We start from the raw sequence: 19,648 nt of genomic DNA, 5'->3' as shown, positions 1-19,648 counted from the left end.
TATCCAAGACATCTTCAAGGCAGCATCCATCACTAAGGACCCCCATCACCCACGTTGTGCCTTGATCTCATTGTTGCCATCAGGAGGGAGGTACAGAAGCCTGAAGGCACACACTCAGTGATTCAGGAACAGCCTCTTGCCCTCTGCCAGCTGATTGCTGACTGGACATTGAACCCTTGAGCACTACCTTACTGCTTCTTTATTTATACCTTTGCATCATTTGATTAATAATAATTTAATATGTATATACTTTCTGTAATTCACATTTTTTTCTGAGATCATGTATTTCTTTGTACTGCAAAGACAACAACTTTCACTATACGTGGCAGTGATAGTAAACCTGATGCTGGTGCTGGTTCCAACTCGAAAACAGCTGATTATCTGAAACTGTTCAATGTTGAGTCTTGAGAGCTGTAACATAATTGGTTATTCCTTGAGGTTGGACTGAGCTTCATTGGAATAGTATAAAAGCCCGAAGATGGAGGTGAGAGTGGAACTAAAGTAATAAGCAATTGAAAACTGAGGAATAAGTTTGCAAAGTGAAAGTCGATGTTCTGCCATACTGTCATCTATTCCAGTTTTGGTTTGTCTTGTACAGAGTGGACCACTTTGTGAGAGAGAATGCAACAAACTAAGATGGAAGAAATACAAATGGATCACTGCTTTGCTTGGATGTATTGTTCGGATCTCTGGTTGGTGTTGCATTTCTAGAAATTGCATGGAAAGTTGCTGTTAGAGGGTGATGGTGTACTACTGGCTATGGCAAGGTGAACCAAGGAGTTAGAGAGGGAATCTCCAATGTCCCTTTAACCAGGGTTGACAAACTTTTCTCATATGCTTACTGTGTTTGATTTCCTGTACTTTTTCGCTGGCTCTCTCTCCTCCCATCCATAACAGGTTTCCCCTTGTCCTCAGGTTCCACTCCAAGAACTTCCACATTTAGGGGATCATTCTCCAGAATTTCTTCCACCTTCAATCTGATGCGATCAGCAGATGCATTGTCCCTTTCCCCATTTGAGACCATCCTTTCTACTAATACCAGGTTCAGTCTTCCCTCTCTGCTCCTCATGGCATTTTCCTCACAGCTACAGGAGAGGTAACACCTGGCCTTTGAATTCATTCTTTTTCCCAATGCAAGGGAACCGAATATCCATTGTAGGTGAACCAGTACTTCTACTTCTGACTTAGTGTAAATCAGCTGGAGCTCACAGTGCACTCTCACCTACAATGGAATAACAAAACTGAAATTGGGTGACTAGTTTGCAGAAGAATCTTATTCCGTTCTCAGTGGTGACCTTTAGCTTCCAGTTGTTTGTCACTTTTTAATTCTCTGTTTAACTTAATTCTCTGGTCTGATGTTGGGCTGCAGACCAGCAAGCACAAGGGCTGGTGACCCCCATCCCCCAGGTCAGTGATTCCTCGTCATGTTCTGAGATCGGATTTCCATGTGGGCAGAAGGCATGAGTGATAGTAACACAGTAGGCATGTGAGTCGGTGGAACTGGAATTTGCGGCCTAGAGCTTGGGGTCCCAGCATTGGCAAATCTGGAGTTTGAGGGCTAGTGTTGATTGTTGGTGAGGATGGAGTTCTATGCCTGGAGTTCGGGGTCCTCATTTATTGACATTGGTGACTCCTCAGTTGATACTGAAGATGGAAGCCTGAAAGTCGATCAGAAGTCTGGAAGTTGAGGCCTGATGGCCAGAGGAAGCCCTGGATATGCAAGTTTCTGTGCGTTTGCTAGTGAAACCACAGACCCAACGTCTGCAAACTCCCAAACCCGCTGGGGACAGCCTGTCCTGGGGTTGGAAGACTGAGTTTGGGGGTTGGGTGGGAGTTGTTTTGCCACTGTTGTGTTGTTCAGCTGAGCATTATGGGAATGCTATGTTGGCGCTGGAATGGGTGGTGACATTTCTGGGCTGCCCCAAGCACATTGTTAGCTTGTGCTGGTTGTTAACACAAACAGAGCATTTCACTGCCATGTACATGTGATGGGTAAATGAATCGGAATATAAATCTGTTCAACATCCACTTTGAGCTATCCATCTGTGACTAATACAGCTTCCCACCTCTCTCAGCTAGCACCATCATTATCTGTGATCAATCAGTGAGCATCATGAAAAATAGACTCTCTGACAATTTACCTCATTTTGGATTTTGGCTAATTATAATGCACACATTGCTTTTGTGTTTTCTACAACAATATCGGATTGGTTTTGACCTTGGGTAGTCTAGATGGTACAAAAGTCATGATGATATTACTCAGTAAAAGTTGGCAAAGGCTTCACGTTACTCGAAACTTGGTAAGAATTTTGAATTATTGATTGAAAATGTGGGGAGGGGTGGTGCTGGAGAGATGAAGGAAACAGGTAGAAAAAGGGAGTTAAATAGCAGGGGAAGTGACGAGAAGGCAATGTTTCATGGGGCAAACAAGGAGGTTTGAGGGAATGGCATAGAGACTTGGAGAAATCAGGAAGGGCAAGGCCACAAAGTAATCTGTCAACCAGAAAACATAATTTCGAGTTCAAGAAGCCTAGGGATAGGGGAATGAAATGATACCTTGATGGACAGTAATCTTAGGTGGATAAGACACAGCCCAGGAAAGCAAATTGCAATGGAATTAGGCAAGAAAAGGGATGCTCTGCCATTTTTACAGGTATTTTGGGAATTACATTTTTCTGTTCAAGCTACAAAGCTGATGCCTTGGTCATATTCAGTAATGAAATATCTACCAGTACAATACTTTAACATGAAACAGTCCTTTTATTTATGTTCATTCTCTATTAAAATAGATATAAAAGCAGTGTGGTTCCATTTTCTTCAGAACCAGATTTCTACTACAGTTCAAAATAAATTAAGTTGGGCTTCGCTGAGTAGACATTTCCAATCTCTTCTGAAATGCTCAAGAATTCTGGCAGTGCTTCTGATGTCTGCTGAAATCAATAGGCAATGAAAGTCATTCAGATGATGCCACTTGCACTGGGCTGCCATGCCTCAGCCTCTGAATTTCACTGCAGGAAATTAAAGCCTGCACCTTCATTTGAACTACCGTATATAACATTTTCTATTTTTAGAGATATTTTCTTTGGATTGGCTCGTCACAAAATAAATAATCAAGAATTTGCTGCATTGGGAATGAAGTAAAGCAGTAAGATCAATGAGAACTGATATTTATTTTTGCACTTAGGCACATGAATGACAGCAAAAATGGAGGTCTGTATGGGAGGAAAGAGGTAGATTGATCTTACAGTAGACTAAAGGATCAGGACAACACCATGGTCTGAAGGACCTGTACTGTGCAATAATGTTCCTTGTTCCATAATATGATTGAAATTGAACTTTACGGAAACGTGCTTGAAGTTGAGTCATAGTCATAGAAAGGTACAGCACAGAAGCAGGCCCTTTGGCCCGGATCCATTCACACTGCCTATTCCCATTGACCTTCACTTGGTTTGTAGCCTTCTATACCCCTACCATCCATGTATCTATCCAAACATCGATTAAACATTGAAATCAAGCTCACATGGCACCATTTACACTGGCAGCTCGTTCTGCACACTCAGGACCCTCTGAGTGAGGAAGTTTCCCTTCGTGTTCCCCTTAAATTTTTCACTTTTCACCCTTTAACCCACGATCTACGTTTCTCTGACCTGTACTGCAGATTTTAATCGCTGCACAGTTAGTTAACTTAAAATAAGCAGATATATAAAAAATAGATGGAAGTTCTCTTCAAAAAGATGTTGAAGTGTAATCTTCCATACTGTTTACCCAAAAGTTTTGACTGGAATTTTCTCCCTATTTTGTGACAAGGCTGAAGTACACTCAGTTGTCTTTTCTTCAATTAGATATGCTCACGTGACATGACAAATGTCTAGCTGAGGATCTCTGTTTGGAAGTGACTGAAGTAGGAAATATGCCCTGGTGCAGATGCTAGAAGTGGCTTTGATTCCGGTCAGCCGGTTATTCTGGACTTTCATATTGGGAGGTTGGAAAGGAGAAGAGTTGGGAGCAATTAATCAATGACAGTAATAAGCAATATTTTCCTTAAGCAATGTTACTTTAATAAAATAGAGAACATTTTGTATGCGTCAAAAACTACAGAAGCATTTTGAACTTTGCTAACAAAAAATCTTTCTATTCTCAGATTCCAGGTATTTCCCTGAACTATTTTGAAATATGACAATTTGCATATCTAAGAAGCAAATGTATTCAGGAAACCCCGTATCCTTTCTAAAAATGTTATTTATTTCTCGGACTTGAACAAAATTATATGGGAGCATCGTACATGATGGAATAGCCTTCACTGAGTATTAATCATGTCCAAAACTATGAAAGCAAGTGGCAGCTGATGAGAAGACATCATCAAAGAAAAACATGAATATCTTTGAACTAATGAGTCCTTCCATGTTTAACATGTTATGAATCCAAATTGATTAGAATTTGGTCTCTGTGTTATGTAAACTTTTGTGAGTTTCTCGCTAGGCACTTTTTTGTTGACAGCAGTTAAGTCAGAGTTATGTATAATAAGATAATTGCAGAATGATACAGTGCAGAAATGTGAGAAGGTTTGGAGGTATTCAAGGCAGAAGTAAAAGCAGCTTTCTTAGCACAACAGTTCCATAGAGCAACTGCTTTGTGGCAGGACCTGGGTCTGAGAGTGCGGAACAAACCGAAATTTGGCTGATTTAAGCACGGCCAGATTGAAAAGGTCAGGGTGTCAGGGCTGGTGATGAGGGACAGCTTGATGCTCCATGAGTCCTACTCACCTCTATGTTGAACTGAGACATCAACAACTAATGGGCTCCTGGACCGGCTGTGGTGATGAGCAGGTTTTATGGCTGTGAACTCATGTTGATGAACTTTAGTGTTATTTGTTTGCTTTCTATTGTCTGCACAATTTATTCTTTTCCCACACATTACTGGTTTTATTGGTCTTTTTTAATGGGTTTCTTTGTTTGTGTGGTTGCTATAGGAAGATGAATTTCAAGGTTGTATATAGGATACATAGTTCGAGAGCAAATGCATTTTGAACTGTGACTGCAAGAAACTGCAGAGACTTGTGAAGTGAGCTCAGCACACCTCGAAAACCAATCTCCTTGCATGGACTCTGTCCGTAATTCTTACTACCTCGTAAAGCAGCCAGTATAATCAAAGATCCCAGCCACCCTGAACATTCTTCTCTCCTCTCCCATCAGGCAGAAGATGCAAAAGCCCGAGAGCATATACCACCAGGCTCAAGGACAGCGTCTTTCCCACTGTTGAGAGACAGTATGATAAGATGGACTCGACCTCACAGTCAACTTTGTTATGATCTTGCACTTTATCATTTACCTGCACTGTACTTTTCAGTAGCTTTTAAACTTTATTCTGCATTGTTATTGTTTTAACTGATTCATTTAAAAATTGAAATCATTTTAATGCAGCTGTTACAGTCTTGATGATTTCTTATTATTTGTTGCTTTCTATTGTGCTAAAGATGTCAACATTGGTGGGTGTGGGTATTAATTTCCTGTACCATGCACTAATTTGCACATCAATTTGATTCTTAAAACTGCTTGCTGTTTCTATGAGAATAACCACGCCAGCATGAATGGCTTTTACTGCAAAGGATGCTGGGAAGGGTGCACAGCAATACTTACAATTGAGGAAGTGCCCCATCATAGGATGCTGCTTTACTTTCACTGGACTTCACACTGACTAGACTTGGCTTGTGTCACTAAAAATTGGACAACTTACTGTCTGTCTCCAAGTTACCAGTCCATTATCAACCAAATCATTCTTGAATGCTGACTACATCTTAGTTTGAGGGGATATTTTTACAAAGATGTTTCACAGCTCAATTTGCAGGTACACTGGATTTTTAGTTGAAAGTTAGTGAAAATGAAAAGCTTACAAAGTATAGCTTAGTTTTTGCATTGTGACATATTTGTTTGCAATTTATGTCATTGTACATGGGATATAAATGCATGATTTACGGAACATGAGAGATTCTGCAGATCCTGGAAATCAAGAGCAACAAACACAAAATGCTGGACAAACTTAGCAGGTCAGACAACGACTATGGAAATAAATAAACACGACATTTCAGGCCAAGACTCTTCTTCAAGCTTGGAAATTGAGACGACAGAGTAAAAAGGTGAGGGGAGGGGGAGGAGGACATTTAGAACGTGATAGGTGAAGCCAGGTGGGTAGGAAAGGTAAAGGGCTGGTGACGAAGGAATGTATTAGGAGGGAAAAGTGGACCATAGGAGAAAGGGAAGGAGGAGGGGACCCAGATGGAGGTGAAAAGCAGGTGAGAAGAGGTAAGGGGTCAGAATGCGGGAAAGAAAAAGAGAGGAGGTGCAGAAACATTTTTTTACTGGAAGGGGAAGTTGATGTTCATGCCATCAGGTTGGCAGCTACCCAGGCAGAACATACAGTGTTGCTGCTCCACTCTTTGGGTGGCCTCATGGTGGCTGAAAAGGAGGCCACGGACCAACATGTTGGAACAGGGTTGGGAATCGGAATTAAAATATTTGGCCATCAGGAAGTTCCACTTTGGCTGGATGGAGAGCTGGGGCTTGACGAAGTGGATCCCCCACTTACAACGGGTGTCACCAACGTAAGAGGGGACTGTATCAGGAGTACTGGGCACAATCGACGACCCCAGGAGATTCACAGGCGAAGTGTTGTCTCACCTGGAAAGACAGTGGAGGTGGGCAGGAGGTGAACTGGCAGGTATTGGCCATTTGAAGTGATAAGTGCCAGAAGGGAGGTAGTGGGGAGGGACAACGGACAAGGGAATTACAGAGGGAGCATAGTTATACATGTTTTAGTAGTTGTTAATCTGTAGAACATTATACAGGCATGTTTTGAAGATCCTGGTGTCCTCTGGGGACGATTATCTGCTTATACTAAAGGTCCATCTTAAAATACACTTCTGTTGTTATCAGTCACAACAACAGCTGTTATTCTGCTCTAGAAAGTCAAGTGCACTGCTTTGAAGAAACACCCAGTGAGCACTGCTGAGGGGCAGCCCTCACCCCAGTGTTCCTGTTTAATATTTCAGTAAAATCGTAAATATATCGCTTGATTAAGCATTCTTCATTGTTACATAATCACTCTGGGTTAGGTGAACGGTTGTTATGATGTCATCACATTATAGGTGCATGCGCCTCACGAGAAGTAAAGAACCATGTAGACACGCTATTTGTGACTTTTTCTTTCAATTAGTTTTATGTTTTAGAGTTACAAAACATAACAATAGTAACAAGTAAACTTTAAAATTAAATGAGATGACTACCTACCTGTTGAAGTGCAGCGAGACGCTCAATTCGAAAACTAAAGCACAGCACGTTTGTTTCTTCATAAGAGGAAGAGAAAGACAGCTGAGTTATAAAAAGGCAGGAAGCAGATGAAATTCATAGGTTTATAAGCAGTGAGTTACAAAAGTATTCTCCCTAACCAAATCGAAAGTCTCCCTATTTGGGCAGAGATGATCCAGAGGGAAACCAGAAAAGAGCCCACACTGTCTCAGGTTTATGTGGCAAGCCAAAACGACTGGAATGTGTACAGAAATTCCAGTTTCTTCTTTTCTCTCAGTGCCAGGATAAACTTTCCTTTGATGGAGCTTGCCCTACGTGGAGATTTTGAGTTAAGAGCTGAGAGCAGAAGTGTTGGAGGAACTATGTGCCAGTCATTCAAATGTGGTCAAATGAAAGCATTGGCTTGAAGCTTTGTCTGGTGGCCTGGGATGGATCAGCAGATGGAGCAGCTTGCCATGCTCTGGACCAACACATCCAGAAGATGCCAAGAGCAGTACCTCTCCATCCTTGGGTATGGCCTGCACTTCCCTGGCAGATGATTCATGTGGATTTTGCTGGACCATTCATGGACACAAACTTCTTGGTAGTAGTGGATGCAGCTAGGAATTGGCCAGAAATGTTCCCAATGACCTCCACGACAGCCTCGCACACTGTTGATGTGTTAAGAAGCCTCTTCTCAAGGACTGGTGTTCCAGAACTCCTAGCCAGTGACAATAGATCACAGTTTGTTGTGGAAGAGTTTCAATCATTCCTGAAAATGAATGGAATAAGATATATTACATCTGCACCATACCACCCAGATACAAGCAGCTTGGCAGAAAGGTTTGTCATGAGTGCATTCGCCTCGCTAGAAGTAAAGAACAAAACAGAAATGCTATTCTCCACTCTGTGTTTTTCTCTCGGTTAATTTTCTGTTTTGGAGTTAAAAAATATAACACGTAGGGCCCCAAAACCCCGCAGGCATGATGAGAAGGTGGCTCAGTCACTGATGTTTCCTGAATATACAATAAGCTGATAAATCTGTAGGCAGCGGTAGATAGTAGTGATGATACCTGCAATAGGAACATGGCAAACGGGGTAAATTAAACACCGTGATGATACCTGCAATAGGAACATGGCAAACGGGGTAAATTAAACACCGTGATGATACCTGCAATAGGAATATGGAAATGGGGGAGATTAAACACTGTGATGATACCTGCAATAGGAACATGGAAATGGGTGAAATTAAACACTGTGATGATAGCTGCAACAGGAACATGGAAATGGGGGAAATTAAACACTGTGATGATACCTGCAATAGGAATATGGAAATGGGGGAAATTAAACACCGTGTACAAAACTAGCGCAGAGAAGCATTGAGAAGCAATATTGTTCAGACAGAAAGTGGGACAAAACCAAGTCTCATGAGTTGGCGGGTTTTAGTGATTGTATGAGTGAATGTGTGAGATCATCATAGTTATGGCTAACAATATTCCTAAGTAGAAGATTATTTTGAAAAGTGCATGGCCAGTGAATTCTGCTGCTTGGAGAGCTATTCAGAAAGAAGCTATTGCACATTTACTTCTCTGTTAATCCAGAAAAAATGCAGAGAGAATGAATACATAATACCCAAGCTGATTCTGCCTGAGCAGAGCTAGTCATTATTTCTGGAAACGATGACATCTATGAAGAAAGAAAAATGATTACTGATGTTCTGAAATGAGAGCCAATAGATGTCATCTCCCCCATCAAGATCTTGATATTAATAACTGCACTATAGAAATGAATATCAATGCAGCAGCCAATTGTTCTATCAGGGATAGAGATACATATCTACAGCAGAAAATCCAACCATTTACACTGGCAAAAAGTACATTTAGTCTCGAGATGTACTGTGGCGAAATAATAAATGTACTTAATCAAATACAATGTTTTATGCACTATGATGGCTATTTATTAGACTTGCCAATGTTCACATCTGACTGCCTAGGGTGAAATTATTAGGCAAGAATTGTCTTAGAAGGCCGTAAATCCAATGGGCAGGTATTTTTACTGCTCCATCCAGACCATGATATGACGGTTGTAATGCTGAAAATGAAAGCGCAAGCACGGGATAGTGAACTGGTCAGAGCTGCAGCAGTCACTGAGACAACATAAATAGGTGCAATTTGAAAGCGAATCCCCGAGCAGGTTTTCAAACGTTCAGATCAATGTGCGATTATTTTACAGCAGAAAATGTGCATCATCTACTGATTATACAAATGCACACATTAGGCACAGGCACAACCTGCTCAGGCCCTTGAACATGCTCTGCCATTCAGGAAGATCATGGCTGATTCAATTCCATCTATTCTCCTCAAAAACATTTAATTCCTTGCTTATCAGCAATCTATTTGTCTTAACAATGGACAAAGACCGTGGTTCTGGCTTTAACCTTCTGGCTTTAAATACCCCTTAAAGAAGAAGGTTCCAAAGAGTCATGACCTCATAACTGAAGAAGAAAAATGGCTCACCCCCATCTCAATAATGTCCTCCCCTAGCCCCCGACTGTCTCACAAGTGGCAACATCATCTCCAAATTCATCCTGTCAGAATTCTTCAAAGTTCAAAGTAAATCTTACTATCAGAGTACATACATGTCACCAATTGTCACCCTGTCAGAACTCTTCATGATCTTCTATGATTTGATCATGTTGCACCTCCTTCGACCAGGTACAGACCCAGCCATTACTTGTTTCTCTAATGCAAGATATCCATTTTATTCACTTGCCGTTGCTTATTTTCCGTTAACATTCCAGATTCTCTTTTTCATAATGAAAGTAATTACAAATAATGACATCTATGAAGAAGGAAAAGTCATTCCTGATGGTCTGAGATGAGAGACTGGAGATGAATTAGAACGAGAACCTATTAGCATTATTAATATTAAAAATTGCCTGAGGCTTAATGTGTTGGTCCAAGATTCAGAAATTTTAGTGTCAAAGTTAATAGATTTTGAAGGGTATAGAGTGAAAGGATCAAGGACACTAGTTTCAAAATGAGATGTCAAGCAGGACCATTTCAGGGAATCCATGCAAATTTTTGTCAGGAGAACAAAAATAACTTTCTAATGTTTAATGACATTCATTCTAAAAGGATCAGGATTAGTCATCTGGGATCCTGTTGAGAAGTTAAGAATAATTTTTTTCAGTACATGATATTGTTGAAAAAATGCAATCAAATCATTTGACGGAGGAGAGAAGACATAGGATTAGAAGGTGTAGAATCGTTATAGGTTGAGCTAAGAAAGTTCAAAGCTAAAAAGACCCTGATGGGAGCCATATACAGACCTCTGAACAGTAGCAAAGATGTAGTCTTCAAGTTACACTGGGAGCTGGAAGATGCATGCCTAAAGGGCAATATTGCAATTGTCATGGGGTTTCAATATGCAGGTTGATGTTGGATCCCAAGGCTTAGTGGCCAGTGATCAGTAAAGTGAATTACAGTGGCATGAGAGAGGAGCTGGCCGTAATTGATTGGAAGGGAACACTGGCTGGGATGATGGCAGAGCAGCAATGGCTGGAGTTTCTGGGAGCATCTCGGAAGACGCAGGATACATACATCCTAAAGAAGAAGAAGTAGTCTAAAGGTGGGATGATGCAACCATGGCTGACAAGGGAAATCAAAGCCAATGTAAAAGCCAAAGAGAGGGCATATAATGGAGCAAATATTAATGGGAAGTTAGAGGATTGGGAAGCTTTTTAAAAACCTACAAAAGGCAGCTAAAGCAGTCATACAGAAAGAAAAGATGGAATATGAAAATAAGCTAGCTAATAATATTAAAGAGGATATAAAAATGTCTTCAGATTATATAGAGTGTAGAAGAGAGGCGAAAGTAGATATTGGACCACTGGAAAATGATTCTGGAGAGGTAGTAATGGGGGACAAGTAAATGGCAGACAAACTGAATAAGTAATTTGCATCAGTCTTCACTGTAGAAGATCCAAGCAGTATGCTGGATATTCAATAGTGTCAGTGGGCAGAATTGGATGAAGTTGCCATTACTAGGAGATTGGGAAGTGGAAAGGTCTGAAGGTCGATAAGTCACCTGGACCAGATGATCAGGACCTAAGGTTCTGAAAGACGTGGCTGAAGAGATTGTGGAGGCAGTAGTAATGATCTTTCATGAATCAATTGATTTTTGGCATGTTTCCAGAGGAGTGGAAAATTGCAAATGTCACTGCACTCGTTAAGAATGGAGAGAGACAGAAGAAAGGAAATTATAGGCTAGTTAGGCTAACCCCCCCCCCCCCCACCGTGGTTGAGCAGATATTGGAGTCAATTATTAAGGATGTGGTTTCAGGGTTCCTGGAGGTGGATGATAAAGTAGTCTAAAGTCAGCATAGTTTCCTAAAGGGAAAATCTTGCATAATAAATCTGTTCAAATTGTTTGAAGAAATAACAAGCAGGATAGACAAAGGAGAATCCTTGGATCTTCAAGAGGCCTTTGACAAAGTGCCACACATGAAACTGCTTAGCAAGTGGTATTACAGGAAAGATACTAGCATGGATAGATATTGGCTGATTGGCAGGAGCCGAAGAGTGGGAAAAAGGGAACCTCTTCTAGCTGGCTGCAGGTGACTAGTGGTGTTCCACAGGTGTCTGTGTTGGGATCACATATTTTTATGTTATAAGTCAATGATTTGGATGATGGAATTGATGGCTTTATGACCAACTTTGCAGATGATATGAAGATAGGTGGAGAGGCAGGTAGTTTTGAGGAAGTAGAGAGGCTACAGAACAACTTAGAGAGATTAGGAGAATGGGCATAAAAGTAGCAGATGGAATAGAGTGTTGGGAAATGTATGGTCATGCACTTTGGTAGAAGAAATAAAAGTGTAGACTATTTTCTAAATGGAGAGAAAATTCAAAAATCTGAATTGCAAAGGGACTGGGAGTCTTTTGCAGGATTCTCTAAAGGTTAATTTGCAGTTTGAGTCAGTGGTGAGGAAAGCAAATGCATGGTTAGCATTCATTTGGAGAGGAGTAAAATATAAAAGCAAGGATATAATGTTGAGGCTTTACCCTGCACTGCTGTGACCACATTTGGAGCATTGTGAGCAGTTTTGGGCCTCATATCTAGGAAAGGATGTGTAATATTAGAAAGGGTTCAAAAGAGGTTCACAAAAATGATACCAGAACTGAAAAGTTTATCATATGATAAGCATTTGATGGCTTGTACTCACTGGAATTCAGAAGAATGAAGGGGAATCTCATTGAACCCCATTGAATGTTGAAAAGCCTCGATAGAGTCAATGTGGAGAGGATCTATTTATGGTGGGACAGTCTAAGACCAGAGGACACAGCCTCAGAACAGAGCATTGTTGACTTAGAATGGAGCTGAGGTGGAATTTCTTTAGCCAGGCAGTGGTGGATCTGTGGAATTCGTTGTCACAGGAAAATGTGGAGGCCAAGTCCTTGGATATCGTTAAGGCAGAGATTGATGAACTCTTCATTAGTCAGGGCATGAAGGGATATGGGGTGAGGCAGGAGATTGGGGCTGAGAGAGAAATGGATCAATCATGATGAAATGGTGGAGCAGAACTGATGGGCCAAATGGCCTAATTCTGCTCCTATGTCTTGTGATCTTATCTTGTCTCAAATGATGAGCATCAATTTATATTGTCCATTGATGAAGAAGAATAATTTCAAGCATTCATTAATTCCCTCCCTACCACATCCTGCACCTTGAGTGGTTTGTATATGCTCTTAAGGACATCTTAAGGAGATTTGTTTTCCAAGCTGATTGAATTTAACCATGAATCATCATTTTACTAACTCCTTACTCTCATCAGAAAACTTCTCTTCCTATTGTATGATTCACAACAACAAAGTATCAGATCAATTATGAATCGGAAGGAAAAGAACAGTTTGAACAAAAGCAAAATTATGATTCACATTTTATCAGCTCATTGGGAAGAGGTGAAGCAAAACAATTCCTAAGAAAGTAGAGAAAAAATGAAAAAGCACGGCACCATTGAAGTGGGATACTTGTCCATTAGTACAAACCTGCAACACAAAATAATATCTTGTGGAAGGTTACCGTCCACATTGATCATCAGACTGTAGAAAGAGGCACACTCAAAACACTGTATAATAGGAAAATACATGATGACGGTCTGTATACAGAAATACAGTAGATGTAGAAGCTACTACTGAAGAGGAAATACAGGTCAACAGTGAATTGACACCATTCTGGTCAAGTGCTAATTATAATGTCAGTGAGTTAAACACAAGGTCCAGGCACCTGAGAAAATCATTTAGCAGAAACAAACTGATTATTGTTATCAAGGTACAGCAAAACGTTTGTTAAGGAGGGACAGTGAAGCAGTTTAGTTGTACGTAAATGAGTTAAGTGAGCATGATGTTGCTGGTCAGGTTACATTAGCACAGTTGTTGGTTGTTAGTCTGCAAAGAAGTTACAAACATGTTTTGAAATTCCTGATACCTGGAGACTATTATCGGTATAGATAGTCCTATCTACAATAGTATATAGGATATGTATACTAAAATCAGGAAATATTCATCTCTGTCTCATATTTCAGCTATATTGCATACATTGCATGTGTAATAAAAGAATTAATGTTTTATTTGAAAGAATACTATCTTTAATTATAATCAGGATTCTAACTCAGATTTGAAACCAGATAATAATGATCAGTTAATGATAAAAAAGGAACTTTTTTGTCCTTCATATTGCAGGCCTTGTCACATCGTAAATTCATCTCAAGTTGCACAACCCCGACACTCCTAATTCACAGGCATCAGCAACCCGATTTCTGTATTTTCCTCAGCTGTTGTGTGTAGAATAACATTTGCTTTTGAATTTGTTGCCGTCCCAACATGATTGAACAAAGCAGAATACATTATAAATCACAAGATTAAAGTTTAAACTACTTAAAAATCGAATCTAAGTCAAGTGGTTATAACCAATAACTTTAAGTCAATATTTACAGAGACGGCAGGAAAGGTGCAGAGGACAAAATATCTGAAGTACACAGCCAGGCTAGTAACATACTGATCCTGTCAAACCTAAAAGCAGAAGCTCACTAACAATTTTTTTGCAAGGTAAAACAATAGCTCAGTTAACATGGGGGGGGGGGGAGTCAGTCGATGGAATTTTAGAGAAGGAAATGCTAGGAATCAGGTGGGAGACAATTGCAACAGTAGGGAAGCGAGAATTCTGTGATAGGTGGGAGAGTTTGGTAGCATCACTGAAGAACACGGGGCTATTCTTAATCCTCCTCCAGTGGTACTGGGAAAGCCATTTACATTTTCGAGTCAAGTCAAATCACTTTTTATTGTCATTTTTACCCTAACTACTGGTACAGTACACAGTAAAATCGAGACAATGTTTTTCAGGACCACGGTGCTACATGGAACAATACAAAAACTACACTGAACTACGTAAAAACAACACAGAGAAAAACTACACTAGTCTAAAGACCTACCCAGGGCTGTATAAAGTACACAAAACAGTGCAGGCATTACAATAAATAATAAGTAGGACAATAGGCACAGTAGAGGGCAAAAAGTTGGTGTCAGTCTGGGCTCTGGGTATTGAGGAGTCTGATAGCTTGGGGAAGAAACTGTTACATAGTCTGGTCATGAGAGCCTGAATGCTTTGGTGCCTTTTCCCAGATGGCAGCAGGGAGAAGAGTTTGTATGAGGGGTGTGTGGGGTCCTTCATAATGCTGTTTGCTTTGCGGATGCAGTGTGTGATGTAAATGTCTGTAATGGTGTGAAGAGAGACCCCAATGATCTTCTCAGCTGACCTCACTTTCCACTGCAGGGTCTTGCGATCCGAGATGGTGCAATTTCTGAACCAGACAGCGATGCAGCTACTCAGGATGCTCTCAATACAACCCCTGTAGAATGTGATGAGGATGTGGGGTGGGAGATGGACTTTCCTCAGCCTTCACAGAAAGTAGAAATGCTGCTGGGCTTTCCTTGCTATGGAGCTGGTGTTGAGGGACCAGGTGAGATTCTCTGTCAGGTGACAACCAAGAAATTTGGTGCTGTTTATGATCTCTACCGAGGAGTCGTCGATGTTCAGCAGGGAGTGGTCTCTCCGTGCCCTCCTGAAGTCAACAACCATCTCTTTTGTTTTGTTCACATTCAGAGACAGGTTGTTGGCTCTGCACCAGTCTGTTAGCTGCTGTACCTCCTCTCTGTAAGCTGACTCGTCATTCTTGCTGATGAGACCCACCATGGTTGTGTCATCAGCGAACTTGATGATTTGGTTCGAGCTGTGTGTTGCAGCACAGTCGTGGGTTAGCAGAGTGAACAGCAGTGGACTGAGCACACAGCCCTGGGGGGCCCCTGTGCTCAGTGTGATGGTGTTAGAGATGCTGTTCTTGATCCGGACTGATTGAGGTCTCCCAGTCAGGAAGTCTAGGATCCAGTTGCAGAGCGAGGTGTTCAGGCCCAGTAGGCTCAGCTTTCCAATCAGTTTCTGAGGGATGATTGTGTTGAATGTTGAACTGAAGTCTATGAACAGCATCCGAACGTATGTGTCTTTTGGAGCTAACAACCCATGTTACTGTGATTCCTAATAAATTCCTGATAAAAGAAGCTCAATTACAGTTCCAAAATGTAAATAAAGCACTCAAGTGTGCTGCAAGAACCTGATTTAACAGTATATGTACAAATGAACATTCAACTCTCTTTTATGGGACGTAGACAACTGCATATCCACTGTAAAAGAATATGCCAGTGCAAATGTACAGGTCACCCTCCTTATCATCATTTCTGAAATCTGCCTCTAGCAATCTTTTCAAAATGTTGCAGCGAAGTTAATATTGAACTCATATCTTTACTGGATTAGATAGGTAAGATTTATATCATTTTCATGATGTACTAGATTATTTAACAGCATTTAGACTCATTAAACTGCAACTTTACCGCTGAACCTTTGATTGCAATGCTTGCAAACAAATGAGATGAACATTAAAGTGTGATAATGAAAACCTCATCACACCTTGGGGATGGCAATGGAACTGAAATTGAGCGCTGAGACATTCAAAGAGCTACTAGAAGGTCAATGAGCTAAGTAGCCTTCTCTGTTAATGAAGTCTATGATGCACAGAAACGTAAAGGTTAAAATATCAGTAGATATGATCGTACTACAAACATGAAATTTTAAAATATTAGACGTGGTAAAACTGATGTAAATTCCTATTGGTTAGTTTATTTTGCAATCCCCATTTTCAGTTGTATTCTTCTGTTCTCATTTACAGCAATAGTTAGTTTCTATTTTTGTAAATGGTGTACTTCTAACCTCAGCCCATATGTTATCAAAACTCAAATCCATATGTGTGTTATCACCAAATGTAAGTGTACCAATATTCTCCTGTCCATCTTCTCTGCTCTCTGTAAAATTCAACTCATTTAACTAAATCTGTAGTCCCTTCTGTCTTGGGCCATTTAACATTCTTGTCCAAATGTTTGAAAGCCTGTTGTGACAATGCTTTTGTTTCCATCCTTGTACTTTACTCCTGGGCTATAACTTCACTCTCTCAGCATTCTCCTTTCCTTTTTCTCTGGTATTTAATTTAATCCCCGTCCTCACACCAACATAGCCATTTCTCCCTCAGTTGGTTTGCCCCTTACTTCTGGGATTGTCTTTTAAAATTCTTCTGGCTTTCCCCCTCTTTTAGTTAGTGTCCTCATTAAGCCTACATTTATTGATCAGGTTTTTTGGTAATGCCAGATATTCCCCTCCTTTGCTTCCTAACCTTTAGTTTACAATACATGTACATATGCATATTTGCAAGACCATCCCACTTTCCAGGGTATTCCCCATCTCTGATACGTTGAAGCTTGGTTGGCCTTGGTGTCATCTGACTTGGAAAGGTAGATGGAGGTAAAGTGGAGCAGCCAAAAGAAGTGGCACAAGTAACAAGATCAAGAGAGATGGTTGGAGTGGGGTGGGGGTGACACTGTGAGTGTGGTCTGACCCTCTTGGCCACAAAGAATTGTCAAAGTGGAACCATGATAAGATTGTGAAAGTATCGGTGAAGAAAGGAGACAGAAATTGGATGGTTCATGCTGATCGGTAGATACATGCGTGTAGCACCCAAGTAGCTGATTGCTGAGAATATGATACGCAGAGCAAGCGTGGATCTGAGTTATACGATGGGTCATGTGTGAGCAAGCCAATTTTGCTTAGGACATGTGTCAGGAGCCACAGGGAACTGGGAACTGTTCAGATGACACACCAGAATTGGTAACTTTAGGGATAACCAAGGTACCTGTGCGGCTAACGCGATCAAAGTTAAAACGACCATCAAATGGTTTAGATTTATAAATGGTTGAATCGATAATTGTGTATTCATTAGTCTTTTGTATACTGGGCTTTATTTGCCCAATTTCATCTTTAAGGTTTATTTCTTTTTATTGAAGAAGAAACAGTGCAGCTGCAAATGCAATGCACCTTTGAGAAACAAGTTAAGGTATGGCTTAGATACATTGTTCAATCATCCAGGACCTCTTATTAACTTTCTGATCAGCAATAGTGGAAAAGCCCAGACTCTAGAGATTCCTGAATCTCTACTGTGCTAATACAAAAGTCAATTATCTTATAATTTCTTTTTCCCACACCACTAGATAACATCTGTATTGTAAATCTGCACACGAACCACCCATTTTACATTAATTCTACATTAGTCCCAATTTTCATCCTTATTCTCCCCCTCCCACACCCCCATTCTTTTAAAGTCCCCTCAGACATCATCACCCACCTTAACACTGGAGGTGATTCACAGTAGCCAAGTAATCTACACACTCGCACACCTTTGGGATGTGGGATTAAAGTGGAGCATCTGGAAGAGACCCATATGGTCACAGGGAGAACGTGCAAACTCCACACAGAGAGCACTGGGTCTCCGGTGCTGTGAGACAGCGGCTATTAGCCGCACCTCTGTGTGGCTAAACATATAATGTGAAGTGCAAAACCGCACACGTTGTTCCCAACAGTGTCAATAAGATGTATAGATGACAAACAACAGCACTTTTTGCTGGGTAGACCACAGGTCAGAGATCTACTCCCTTTGAATTTTGCACAGTAAAAGAAAGCTGTCTGTGATGTGACCATGAAGCTGAATGCAAACTGCTGGAGAAACTCAGCAGGCCAGGCAGCATCTGTAGTGTGAAAGAAATGGCCAATAATTCAGGACATCGGGACTGTGTTACCAGGAAGCTGTCGGATTGTGATTAGAAAAGAGCTGTTCCTTATTGTCCATTATGCAAGAAAAGGTACTGTTCCTCCTCCGTGTGCCCCATCAGGTGAGAGTGTTATAGAACAGGGAGACCCAGGGGTACAAGTGCATGGTTCTCTGGAAGAAGACTATAGGTAGACAAGATGACAAAGAAGGTCATTGTCATGCTTGCCCTCATTAATTAGGGCATTGAGTACAAGAGCGTGGATATCATGTTGCAATTGTAGAAATTGTAGTTGAGATCATCTTGGAGCATGTGGCTAATTTCCGGTTCTACGGCCACTGGAAGGATGCCATTAAGCTGGAAAGAAAGGGTGCAGGAAAGATTCACAAGTCTATTGCTGGGACTGAACAGCTTGAGATACAAGGACTGACTAGATAGGCTGGTATTGGTGCAGGAGGCTGAGGGATATATGAAGTCATGAGGGGCATGAATAAGGTGGATGGGCACAGTGTTTTTCCAAGGGTACTGGAGTCCAAAATTAGAGAATGCAGATTTAAGTTGGGATGAGAATGATCTAAAAGGGAGCTGAAGGAAAACTTTGTCATCAGAAGTTGGTGAGCGTATGAAACAAATTGCCAGAGGAATCTGTATAGTTACAATGTTAGAATGACAATTTATACAGGTGCATGGATAGAAAAAGTTTAGAGGTAAACAGGTCAAGTGCTGGCGAATGGGACTAACAAGGGACTAACGGATGATTTGGGCTGAAGAGCCTTTTTTCTGTGCTGTATAACTCTATGACGATGGCTAATTGCCATGCCAGAATCTGGATTAATTATTCTGGTCTCTGAACTGTGAATGTATACTATATCCCATATTCCCAGTCTAATGGTGCAGGTCTTCTAGCATGAAAGAAGCACCCAAAGGTTTATGACCATGCTTACACTCTGAAAGAAGGTGTTGTAGAAAGCAAGCACTGATTAAATGTTCCTCGATTGATATACTTAGATATAATTATAAATATCTATAACCAGTTATTAACACTGAGTGAATCATCAGTGGTTTGAATTACAGCTTGTTATCTAGAAAAATTAAGATTACTATTACTAACATCAACACATAGGTATTCTATTTAGCTGACAGAGCAATGAAATACTGAAGAAA

General features: G+C 40.8%; 1 long non-coding RNA gene across 2 annotated transcripts in view; it reads left to right on the top strand.

Moving 5' to 3' along the window:
• The window catches only part of LOC132404614 (uncharacterized), a 71,526-nt gene extending 65,487 nt beyond the window's left edge, over positions 1-6,039 (top strand). For both annotated transcript variants that reach the window (XR_009515604.1, XR_009515605.1), the window contains one exon: positions 5,193-6,039. This is a non-coding gene — a long non-coding RNA (uncharacterized LOC132404614). The remainder of the gene's footprint in view (positions 1-5,192) is intronic.
• Positions 6,040-19,648: the final 13,609 nt, after the last annotated feature.

The sequence above is a fragment of the Hypanus sabinus genome, chromosome 14 (assembly GCF_030144855.1).
Source record: "Hypanus sabinus isolate sHypSab1 chromosome 14, sHypSab1.hap1, whole genome shotgun sequence".
NCBI classification, from domain to species: Eukaryota; Metazoa; Chordata; class Chondrichthyes; order Myliobatiformes; family Dasyatidae; genus Hypanus; species Hypanus sabinus.
Note: the sequence above shows the minus strand (reverse complement) of the source record. Positions and strands in the feature narration are given on the sequence as shown.